This window comes from Schistocerca serialis, chromosome 1, assembly GCF_023864345.2.
Source record: "Schistocerca serialis cubense isolate TAMUIC-IGC-003099 chromosome 1, iqSchSeri2.2, whole genome shotgun sequence".
Classification (NCBI taxonomy): domain Eukaryota; kingdom Metazoa; phylum Arthropoda; class Insecta; order Orthoptera; family Acrididae; genus Schistocerca; species Schistocerca serialis.
This window is the reverse complement of record NC_064638.1, coordinates 737,537,389-737,549,681: the sequence shown is the minus strand read 5'-3', so window position 1 is coordinate 737,549,681 and position 12,293 is coordinate 737,537,389. Positions and strand designations below refer to the sequence as shown.

At 47.4% G+C, this 12,293-nt stretch overlaps 1 protein-coding gene and 1 non-coding gene across 2 annotated transcripts in view; one reads left to right on the top strand and one right to left on the bottom strand.

Moving 5' to 3' along the window:
• LOC126481744 (carnitine O-palmitoyltransferase 1, liver isoform-like) overlaps window positions 1-12,293 on the bottom strand; it is a 206,795-nt gene that overhangs the window by 178,994 nt on the left and 15,508 nt on the right. The gene's annotated exons all lie outside the window — the stretch shown is intronic.
• On the top strand, window positions 6,985-7,057 carry Trnat-agu (transfer RNA threonine (anticodon AGU)). Its single transcript has one exon. It is a non-coding gene; the product is annotated as a tRNA-Thr (tRNA).

Below are 12,293 nucleotides of genomic sequence, written 5' to 3'. Positions count from 1 at the left end.
ATGCCCCATTCACCATGCGGGAACTCGAAAACGCACTTGCCCAGTCACGGTCCTCCGCTCCAGGGCCTGATTCTATTCATATTCAGAGGCTGAAGAACCTTTCTCCTGCGGGTAAAGGTTTCCTTCTTCGTACTTACAATCGCATCTGGATTGAGGGACATGTTCCCGCATGCTGACGCGAGTCTATTGTTGTCCCGATTCCTAAGCCGGGGAAGGACAAGCACTTGCCTTCCAGTTATCGACCCATCTCGCTTACCAGCTGTGTTTGTAAAGTGATGGAGCGAATGGTTAACTCTCGTTTGGTTTGGCTGCTCGAGTCTCGACGCCTACTTACCAATGTACAATGTGGATTTCGTAGGCGCCGCTCTGCTGTTGACCATCTGGTTACCTTGTCGACCTTCATTATGAATAACTTCTTGCGGAAGCGCCCGACCACAGCTGTGTTCTTTGATTTGGAGAAGGCTTACGACACCTGTTGGAGGGCGGGCATTCTCCGCACCATGCATACATGGGGCCTTCGCGGTTGCCTCCCTCTTTTTATTCATTCCTTTTTAATGGATCGACAGTTCAGGGTACGTGTGGGTTCTGTCCTGTCAGACACCTTTCGCCAGGAGAATGGGGTGCCACAGGGCTCAGTTTTGAGCGTCGCTCTCTTCGCCATAGCGATCAATCCAATAATGGATTGCCTCCCAGCTGATGAATCGGGCTCCCTTTTGGTGGACGATTTTGCCATCTATTGCAGCGCGCAGCGTACATGTTTCCTGGAGCGCTGTGTTCAGCGTTCTCTTGACCGTCTTTACTCCTGGAGTGTCGCCAATGGCTTCCGTTTTTCTGCCGAGAAGACGGTCTGTATTAACTTCTGGCGCTACAAAGAGTTTCTCCCACCGTCCTTACGACTCGGTCCCGTTGCTCTCCCATTCGTGGAGACAACAAAATTTTTAGGTCTTACATTTGACAGGAAACTTAGCTGGTCTCCACATGTGTCATATTTGGCTGCCCGTTGTACCCGTTCTCTAAATGTCCTCCGTGTTCTCAGTGGTATGTCGTGGGGAGCGGATCGAACCGTCCTACTTCGTCTATATCGGTCGATCGTCCGCTCCAAGCTGGATTATGGGAGCTTCGTATACTCCTCTGCACGGCCATCCATCTTACGCCGCCTCAACTCCATACAACATCGGGGTTTACGTCTTGCGATCGGAGCGTTTTATACTAGTCCCGTCGAGAGTCTTCATGCTGACGTTGGTGAATTGCCACTCACCTACCGGCGCGATATACTGCTTTGTCGGTATGCCTGTCGGCTACCGTCAATGCCCGACCACCCGTCTTATCGTTCCTTTTTTGACGACTCTCTCGACCGTCAATACGGGTTGTATGTCTCTGCCCTGCTACCCCCTGGAGTTCGCTTTCGTCGCCTCCTTCAACACCTTAATTTTTCACTCCCTGCAACCTTTCGAGTGGGCGAGAGCCACACGCCACCTTGGCTCCAGGCTCAGGTTCGCGTTCACCTTGACCTCAGCTCGCTCCCAAAGGAGGTTACCTCCGGTTCGGTCTACCACTCCCGTTTTGTCGAGCTTCGTTCGAAGTTCATTAATATGACCTTCATTTATACAGATGGCTCTAAGACCAATGACGGGGTCGGGTGTTCTTTTATTGTCGGGGCACAAAGTTTCAAATACCGGCTCCATGGCCATTGTTCGGTCTTCACAGCTGAGCTCTTTGCCCTCTACCAGGCTGTTCTTTACATCTGCCGCCACCGACATTCTGCTTATGTCATCTGCTCCGATTCCCTGAGCGCCATCCAGAGCCTCAGTGATCCGTATCCGGTTCACCCTTTCGTGCACCGGATCCAACGCTCTCTTCAGCAGCTGGTGGACGTCGGTTCTCCGGTTAGCTTTATGTGGGTTCCTGGCCATGTCGGTATCCCTGGGAACGAAGCTGCAGATGCCGCGGCCAAGGCTGCGGTCCTCCAGCCTCGGACAGCTTCTTGTTGTGCCCCTTCGTGAGATTGTAGCAGGGTCATTTGTCGGCACATTTTATCGCTGTGGCATGCCGATTGGGCTGCACTTACGGACAACAAGCTTCGGGCCTTGAAACCTCTTCCCGTGGCTTGGACGTCCTCCTCCCGCCCTTCTCGGCGGGAGGGGGTCGTTTTGGCCCGGTTACGAATTGGACACTGCCGGTTCAGCCATCGCCATCTGCTGACGGCTGCGCCGGCGCCGTTCTGCCCATGTGGGCAATTGCTGACGGTCCGCCACATTTTAACGTCCTGCCCGGATTTTAACACACTGCGTCTTGATCTTGGCCTGCCATGTAGTCTAGATGCCATTTTAGCGGATGACCCACGAGCAGCTGCTCGCGTTCTTCGTTTTATCAACTTGACCAACCTCTCTAAGGACCTTTGATTATGCTGTTTTTTTTAGTCGTATGCCTGTCAGTCTGTCTTTTATCGTGTTTTCCCTTTTAGTTGCTGTTTTAAACTTGTGCCTCGCTGTGCATTCCTAACGTAGTCTGGGCGCTAATGACCACTGAAGTTGTGCGCCCTAAAACCACAAAAAAAAAAAGTGTGAGTAGGTTCTAGTCGTTGCCAAGAGGTCCGGCAGACAGCCACACTAAACTCACGAGAGAGCGGAGGTAATTTTAGATCTACTGGAAGATAGGAGGTGTACTATTCCAGAATTCATTTATAAAACGAATTTTTATAACACTGTTTGGCACCACCGCTATTATATGACAATGTACAATGATGAATCTACTTTGACTATTCTGTACATGCCACGACACTTTACCGTCCATGACGCCAAGATAAGAGTAATCATTGGAGTAGTTGAGATGTATTCGAGGTACAAAACTCCTCAACTCCGACTCCGTGAGTGGAATATAAGCCATTTAGAGCATGTATTCAGCAGAGAAACAAGACCAGTTCTTCCAGAATCCAGGGCCAGTTTAGGGCCCAGGCGAAAGTGTACGAGCAGAAACAGTGGGGGAGGGGGCGAGCGGCGAAATGGTAAGTCGCTTGCGGGAAAAACGTCCTCGAACCGGCCCTGCCAGGATCCCACCTTCAGCTACAGTGTGTAGAGAAGAAGACGATATTCTGCTGAGTGCCAGGCAACATTTTACATGCCTCTACATGTTGCAACTTCACTTTCAATGAGGCAGGACCTTCCGAGTTTTAGAAGAGGAGGTGCTGGAAATGAGAAAGTACAAGATACTGTGGATGAAATCACTACCTGGTTCGGCAAGCTTCTTTGCAATCACAAATGTGAAATGAAGTGTTTCTCGCTCGCCTCCAGACTCGACACATAGGTTCCTCCTACGGTGAGAGGACCCATCGGTGTGCAGCACTGACAACTCAAAACTATCTGTACCCCAGCTGTTAAAAAACTGCACCCAATTGACTAATGAGATGAGCTTGGTTGACTTGGCCTCTAGTTTAGGTTTAGTTCATCTTCCTCATTTTCACACAGGTACTTGGAAAGGCTCAAATGGTTCAAATGGCTCTGAGCACTATGGGACTTAACTTCTTTGGTCATCAGTCCCCTAGAACTGCGACCGGCTACAAGGTGGTCAGAAGCAGTCTGAAAAGCTTGTAAGGAACGCAGTGTAGGCTACGCTGAGAAATAATTGTTAAGAAAAAGATCGATACATTGCGCCTTTTTCAGGTTAACATTGAAGTTCGTCAATGAGGCCGTTGAACTCGCAAATTCAAGCGGCCCACCAGATACAATTAGTGTCTGGTGTTCTCGTAACGTAGATGATTACGCACGAGACTGCGCAGCCGTGGCTCGGGTTCGATCGTTACTACCGTCCATATCCTTTATTTTATATCGTTGTTTTAGGAAACGAAACGAAGATAATGTTTGCCGACACTGTCTCTTGCGGGCCGCAACGACCTGTCTGGCTAACTTTAATGCTAATTAATTAGAAAACGGAGCAACGCATCGAATTATTTTGTTAACATTTCTTTCTCAGCACAACCTACCCTGCAAGGTCTTACACGCTTCAGACTGTTTCTGACCACCCTGCGTAAAGAAAGACTACGCAGAGGCTATCTCATTCAGTGATCGCATTTGAATGTTGGATACTTATGTGAAGATCTCATGTGTCTCGGCAAGCAGGGAAACGTCTACCGGCATGTGTACGATTTCGAAGGCAGCACGATTATGGCCTATTGACGATGTAGTTTATTGTTTCGTGATATTACGTCTCGCGTTGGTCGGGCTCCCACGATTGTTATGCGAACATGGAATCGATGGCTTCAGGAGGGGTTGTATCCAACGCAATGCAGGGTCTCAGCATACCGGTAGGACATACTGTTGGCTCGGCTGTGCAGGATCGTAGAGCCATCTCATGCACAGGCTTGTTTGCTGCATGACAAGCACCCACACGAAGAGTGCAACAGCGTCTGGAGCATCCCGGACTGTTGAGCACGGCGACAATATTGTTTTTGCTTTCCTTGAAGCGGTAGCAGAGTAGCGCGCCGGATGTCGCCCAACGATGACAGTGGAAATGGAGTGACACCACGTTGTCTTGTCAGGCGAATCACGGTTCCTTCTGCAGTATTACAATGAACGTCAGGCTCCGAGGAGAAAGAACGTTGCCAGAATGCATTCGTTATCGTCACACGGGGCCAATACTTCAAGTTATAACACGAGATGCCATTGGATACATTTCACGATGGCCTCTGGACATCATCCAATATGTTTATGATGTGATACAGCCGATGGATGTGTCCTATCGTCGAAGTCAGCGTCATCTTACCTTTCTAGAACATAATGCAAGACGACACGTTGCCCGTTCTGCCCTGACCTACCTCGGTGCAGATGGTGTTCGACTGTTTACCTGGTCAGCACATTATCCAGATATCTCATTCAAAAATTGTTCAGTTGGCTCCAAGCACAATGAGCCTTAACATCTGAGGTCATCAGTCCCCTAGACTTAGCACTGCTTAAACCTATGTAGCCTAAGGACATCGCACACATCCATGCCGGAAGCAGGATTCGAACCTGCAACCGTAGCAGCCGCGTGGTTTCGGGCTGAAGCGCCTAGCATCGCCCGGCGACAGCGGCCGGCGATCTCTCATTCACTGGAAACATCTAGTCACGGTTTTCCGAGAGAAGTGCACGCACCCACTCGCAAGCCACTGCGATTAATGGACTCTGGCACAGAGACAAAGCTACATGAAATTGCATGCTCCTATCTCTCATCCAAGCTCATTTCGACTAGATACCAGCCGAGTTAGGACCACTGTTAGAGGCGACAGCTCTGTGTACAAAATTTCGAACTCCTCACACAGGAAAATCACCTACAAATTCAGTCACGTATTTTTGCTACTGTATTTCACCCGCACAATAACAAAATTTCGTTATTTTCTATCTTTCCTAGTGTTGCGGTTTTAACGGCCATAAGCGTAAACAAAAAAAGGAAGAAGTCAGTGAGCGAAGGAAGCAACGGGCGGTTACAGTTTGACATTGTGTCGACATTGAGGATGTTACAGATGGAACATTGGCTCTGGTTGGAAAAGGTAAGGGAAGAAACATTTGCGGCCATTTAGAAGGAACTGGTACGGTATTTGTCAACTATGAAAAGGAAATGGAAACCTGGAACCTGGTCATTATGAGTCGACTGTCTTAGCACATAAAAACTCTACCGACTGGTAGCTTGCGAAAACCTTACAGTCCTGTGTTCCTTTAACTTGATCCGAGATCAAAATCGGCAGAAGAGGGGCCTTTGCTTTCTAAACGGCAACAGTATTCTCCATTCTCGTTTTTAGTAAAAGAATATCAGATACTTATGTCCAAACGATAGGACTAGATTCAATGTCCAGGCAGAGATTCGGTGGAGGACATGACAGCCCTCTTTCAGATATTGTCGTAATCTTAACATATGGCTGCAGTTGACAATGTAGCACAATGTTTGACCGACTGCCCTCAGAGCTTCTGCATTCTGAATTCAAACTGCTACACACGATTGATGATTATATCTTCAACTCTGAACTTTCATTGGACCTTCCTCATCAAAAGTATCCGGACATGCGTGTGTAATGCGGAATTGACTACTAGGTGTCACGAGAGGCGGGTTCGACACTATAAAAGGATGCTGGGAGTTCTGTGTTGTCACTAGAGTGCAGTAACAGCATAATGGGCCGTCAGGGGAGCTGACTGACTTAGAAAGTGGACTAGTCATTGGATGTCGCCTGAGTAGCGAATCCATCAATTTTTCAACCCTTCTAAAGCTGTCCAAGTCTGTTGTTGGTGGTCTGATTATGAACTGGAAACGCGAAGGAACAGCCACAGCTAAACACAGATTATGCAGACCTCATGTACTGACGGACAAGGACCGTCGGTCGTTGCTGAGGGCGGTTGTTAATCGCATGAAATCAGGCGAAGGAATCACTCGCGAGTTCCAAAGTGCTGCCAGCAGTCCAACTGGCACAATGACTGTGCGTAAGGAGATAAAACGAAAGGTGTGCAGTGGCCGAGCAGCTCCTCATAAGCCACATATTTCTGTACTCAATGCTAAGCGACGTTTGAGGTAGCGTAAAGAGCGAAGCCACTATCCAGTGGATGACTGGAAAAGTGATGAATCATGCTGTGTTCTGTGGCAGTCCGATGAAAGGTTTGGCTACAATAATGATGGAAGGCGAAGAATTGAATTAAAATTTGTGCCACGGCCGGAAATCGAACCCGGGTCTTCTCTCTTACTAGGCAGAAATGCTAACCATCACACCACCACAGCACTATGATCAAAATTCCTGCACGAACTACCTAAATCGAATGCCCTCCCCCAACACAAATTTCAATTCTTTTCTTCAGCTTATTTTCCCCATACATTGTCACTATTCCAGGGCTCTCCGGCATTGGAATAGCACCCCAGCGTTGGACGTAATGACAATGTAGGGGGAAAATAAGCTGAAGATATGAATTGAAGTTTGTGTTGTGGAGGGCATTCGACTCGTGTAGTTCGTGCAGCAATGTTGACCATAGTGCTGTGGTGGTGTAATGGTTAGCATTTCTGCCTAGTAAGCAAGAAGACTCGGGTTCGAGTCCCGGCCGCAGCTCAAACTGTAATTCAGTTCTTCAATTAAGACTTAAATATCTCGGGGAAAATTAAATTATAAGATCTGAAAGGATTTGGATTTGGCGAGTGCATGGAGAACGTTACCTTTTATTGTGTACAGTGCCGGTAGTGAGGTACGCAGGAAGTGGTGTTACAGTTTGGGTAGTCTTTCGCGGTTAAGGTGTGGCCCTCTTATTGTGCTGGAAAAAACTCCAAATGCGGAAGGATGTGAACACATTTTACAGTATCCTGTGACAAGGGCCTCCCGTCGGGTAGACAGTTTGCCGGGTGCAAGTCTTCCGATTTGACGCCACTGTGGCGACTTGCGCGTCTATGGGGATGAAATGATGATGATTAGGACATCACAACACCCAGTCCCTGAGCGGGGTAAATCTCCGACCCAGCCGGGAATCGAACCCGGGCCCTTATGATTGACAGTCTGTCGCGCTGACCACTCAGCTACAGGGGGCAGACATTTGACAGTGTGACTCTTCAATTTCTCACGGCGTACTTCATGACGAAAGAGTTCACGGGTGAACAGCCGAGTGTTAGCGTCCGACGGGCACAATACTTCGGCGAGCGACCACGTTGCCATCATCAGATGCGCTGACGAACTGACTGGCGAGGCGCCGGCGGTCAGTTCGTCATCGCACCTGATGATAACAAGGTGGCGCTTGCCGAAATATTGTGCCCGTCGGACACTAACACCCGGCTGTTCATCCGTGAACTCTGTCGTCACATTTTACAATATTGAGTACTGCACACAATAGAGGAACAGTTCGGACAATATGAGTGTTTGTATGAGCATGACAATGCATTCTGTAACAAAGCAGCATCTGTGAAACTATGTGGTTTGTGGACAATAACATTCCTGAAATGGACTGGTCTGCCAGAACCCCGACGTGAATCGATTTCGTCCCAGATTAGAGCGTCTAACAACACTAGCTTCTGCTGAAATGAAATGTGTGGCAAGGGCCTCCCGTCGGGTAGACCGTTCGCCTGGTACAGGTCTTTCGATTTGACGCCTTTCGGCGACCTGCGCGTCGATGGGGATGAAATGATGATGATTAGGACAACACAACACCCAGTCCCTGAGCGGAGAAAATCTCCGACCCAGCCGGAAATCGAACCCGGGCCCTTAGCATTGACAGTCTGTCACGCTGACCATTCAGCTACCGGGGGCGGACACTAGCTTCTGCTGTTTCGGGTCTTGAAGAAGAATGGCAGCCATTCCTCCACAGACACTCAGAAACCTTACTGAAAGTGTCCCCAGCAGAGTTCAGACCGTTGCAAAGGCGAAGGATGAACATTCCCCATATTACTGTCCACTACTAGATGTCAGAATACTTTTAACAAATAGTGTACATTTGCTACCTACGATGGGATCAAAAACTTATTTCCCACTCTCTCTTAGCCTGTAAACCTCAACGCTGCAGATCTCTCCGGACGTCAGCCTTCTGCAATTCATTTCGTAAAGCGCTCCGCCAGACTCATCGAGACCTGAGCACGTTTCAGAATGAAGTCAACAGTCAACCTTTCAACCACACAGCATTGTCATTACAGATTGATTGACGTTTGCTTCAATATCGAACACTGTAATTGCTGCCTTCCCTCATACGCGAAAGACCTTTCGTTATCATTGTTTCCACCCTAGCGACCCGAAAAGTTTCTATCATGGGAGACCCTCAGAAATCTAAGCTGGTCTATCGGCTCTTGCAGAAGCGTTTTATAGTGACTATAATCCTTCCCAAAACTAGCCAGGCTTGGCTTAAAATAATCAGACTTCTAGCTAATTCCTTCTGATCAGGCGGGATATTTGGATCTAAAATGGTTGAGAAATGTTCTCCCTAACCTCAACAGCAACGACTCCGAAGACATATTTACTTCTCTACTCTGGCGATCTACACTCCTGGAAATGGAAAAAAGAACACATTGACACCGGTGTGTCAGACCCACCATACTTGCTCCGGACACTGCGAGAGGGCTGTACAAGCAATGATCACACGCACGGCACAGCGGACACACCAGGAACCGCGGTGTTGGCCGTCGAATGGCGCTAGCTGCGCAGCATTTGTGCACCGTCGCCGTCAGTGTCAGCCAGTTTGCCGTGGCATACGGAGCTCCATCGCAGTCTTTAACACTGGTAGCATGCCGCGACAGCGTGGACGTGAACCGTATGTGCAGTTGACGGACTTTGAGCGAGGGCGTATAGTGGGCATGCGGGAGGCCGGGTGGACGTACCGCCGAATTGCTCAACACGTGGGGCGTGAGGTCTCCACAGTACATCGATGTTGTCGCCAGTGGTCGGCGGAAGGTGCACGTGCCCGTCGTCCTGGGACCGGACCGCAGCGACGCACGGATGCACGCCAAGACCGTAGGATCCTACGCAGTGCCGTAGGGGACCGCGCCGCCACTTCCCAGCAAATTAGGGACACTGTTGCTCCTGGGGTATCGGCGAGGACCATTCGCAACCGTCTCCATGAAGCTGGGCTGCGGTCCCGCACACCGTTAGGCCGTCTTCCGCTCACGCCCCAACATCGTGCAGCCCGCCTCCAGTGGTGTCGCGACAGGCGTGAATGGAGGGACGAATGGAGACGTGTCGTCTTCAGCGATGAGAGTCGCTTCTGCCTTGGTGCTAATGATGGTCGTATGCGTGTTTGGCGCCGTGCAGGCGAGCGCCACAATCAGGACTGCATACGACCGAGGCACACAGGGCCAACACCCGGCATCATGGTGTGGGGAGCGATCTCCTACACTGGCCGTACACCACTGGTGATCGTCGAGAGGACACTGAATAGTGCACGGTACATCCAAACCGTCATCGAACCCATCGTTCTACCATTCCTAGACCGGCAAGGGAACTTGCTGTTCCAACAGGACAATGCACGTCCGCATGTATCCCGTGCCACCCAACGTGCTCTAGAAGGTGTAAGTCAACTACCCTGGCCAGCAAGATCTCCGGATCTGTCCCCCATTGAGCATGTTTGGGACTGGATGAAGCGTCGTCTCACGCGGTCTGCACGTCCAGCACGAACGCTGGTCCAAATGCGGCGCCAGGTGGAAATGGCATGGCAAGCCGTTCCACAGGACTACATCCAGCATCTCTACGATCGTCTCCATGGGAGAATAGCAGCCTGCATTGCTGCGAAAGGTGGATATACACTGTACTAGTGCCGACATTGTGCATGCTCTGTTGCCTGTGTCTATGTGCCTGTGGTTCTGTCAGTGTGATCATGTGATGTATCTGACCCCAGGAATGTGTCAATAAAGTTTCCCCTTCCTGGGACAATGAATTCACGGTGTTCTTATTTCAATTTCCAGGAGTGTATTTTGTCGCCGTGTATCTAAAAATTTATAGCTTAAATAAAATCACTATCGGATATTAACCATAAAGGCTCACTACCTCTACGAAATGAGTCATTAAGTAAAAAGCACAACGTTATTATCCGAAAAAAAACGCCGTTTTGTGTATTTAGTTAACCAAGGAAATGGCCAATCGTTCGCTGTATTCATTCCGCAGACTTTCACAACCATCCCCGCACAGGTACTAACAAAGTTTTGTGAGTTCACCATTAGCAGGTTTGTTCAACAGAGAGGCATATGTCTACAACTCTCTCTCTCTCTCTCTCTCTCTCTCTCTCTCTCATTCGATTTCTAGTTTGATCAAAAATTCTTCACAATACCAGGTCAAACTGATTGTAGTACTGAATATTACGCACGCTACCAAACTTCTGTTATTTTATTTATTTTTTATAAATTAAATGATTATTTGTGTATATTTGATAAGTTATGTAAGAAACTAAAAACACGTAGAAATTCTTCATTTTACTGTCGTTTAACTTAGAAATTTTGAGTGTTTAAGTTTACTCAATTTTATCAGTGCACGTGTTTCATGTTATTCAAGTGAGTCTTCACCGCAGGATTCCACAAGAAAATAATTTTGCTCATTTTCATTAGGTTTGGCTTTCGCCTATCGCTCCATATCTGGTCTTAGCAACATTCATAGTCTCTCACTGACTGATTTATTGTTTTTTGTTAGGAGAACGAATAATGAGTTTGAGCAATAAAGAGTATAAGACAACCTTGTGAACTGCATTTGCCCCTGGTTACATAGTATATGTGCAATACACAGACTCAATACGTTGCTGTTCATCAATTTGAAGGGGACGATTTTGTTTCATGATATTGCCTTTATACTTTTGATTAAATTTCAGCAACCTTCTCGTCAACTTGCATTGTGTACTTTCTAAGTGTGAAAGTGACAAGTTTGATTTCTTGGGGAGGAAGCTTAAGATAGTATAGACGAGAATTAGTTGCCATGTTATTGGCAAACAGAATCTGCGAGCACATTGTTTTTAACAATAAACTTTATCTCAATCGGTGGCCTCATACATTACTTAATGGCTAAACAATTTGCGTGAGCACTGACTGAAATAAACTTCATAGTGCTAGCGAGAAGTTTCCAGCCTCCTTTTTTGTGCCATACAGATGTAATGAACCATTCACTAACTACTTTCTGTTTAATATATTTATTACATTTTGTTCACATCAGTTGTCATATAATGAAATAAATTTGCATCAGAGTGTTTCACAAATCTGAAAAGATGCAAAGAGATCTATAACCGGTGTTATGTATAAAAATCTTACTGAACAATGTCGCAATAACGTGAAGATCAGCTTGTTATTGGCAATCGTATCAGCAATGAAACAAAAGCTAGTGTTGAACAGGGATTGATTGGTTACTGTTCGAGTCGTTAATTTTTTATTGATGCTCTGACCATGTGTCTTCGTTCGATAGCAAGTTTTTGGCACTCAAGACTAGCTCGTTAGAGCGTAAAATGGAGAAAACAGGTAGATTAACAAAATTACTTTCCATCATATACGGTCATGATTTAAGACAACTTTAAACATGTCCCATGATAAATAGGCAATTTTACTTTCTATACAATGCCAGTCAATCAGCAAAGTATGTTATATCGTACAGCCGACGATTTTCTGGAAGGTCGTCGCATCAAAATGGCCAGCGGTTGTTCACTCATTGTACTAGTGGACCCATACATCCTCAATGGCACGTTCGCCGGAGCAACTCGGCGAATAAGACTAAATATCATGTGTAACAGTCATTAACTGAATTTTAGTTTTACGCAGTTATACTGTGCAATAAATGTTTATTGAGAATTTGTAAATTACTTATATTTAGGATTTTTCATTCATTTAACGCAGTGCAATGGAAAATA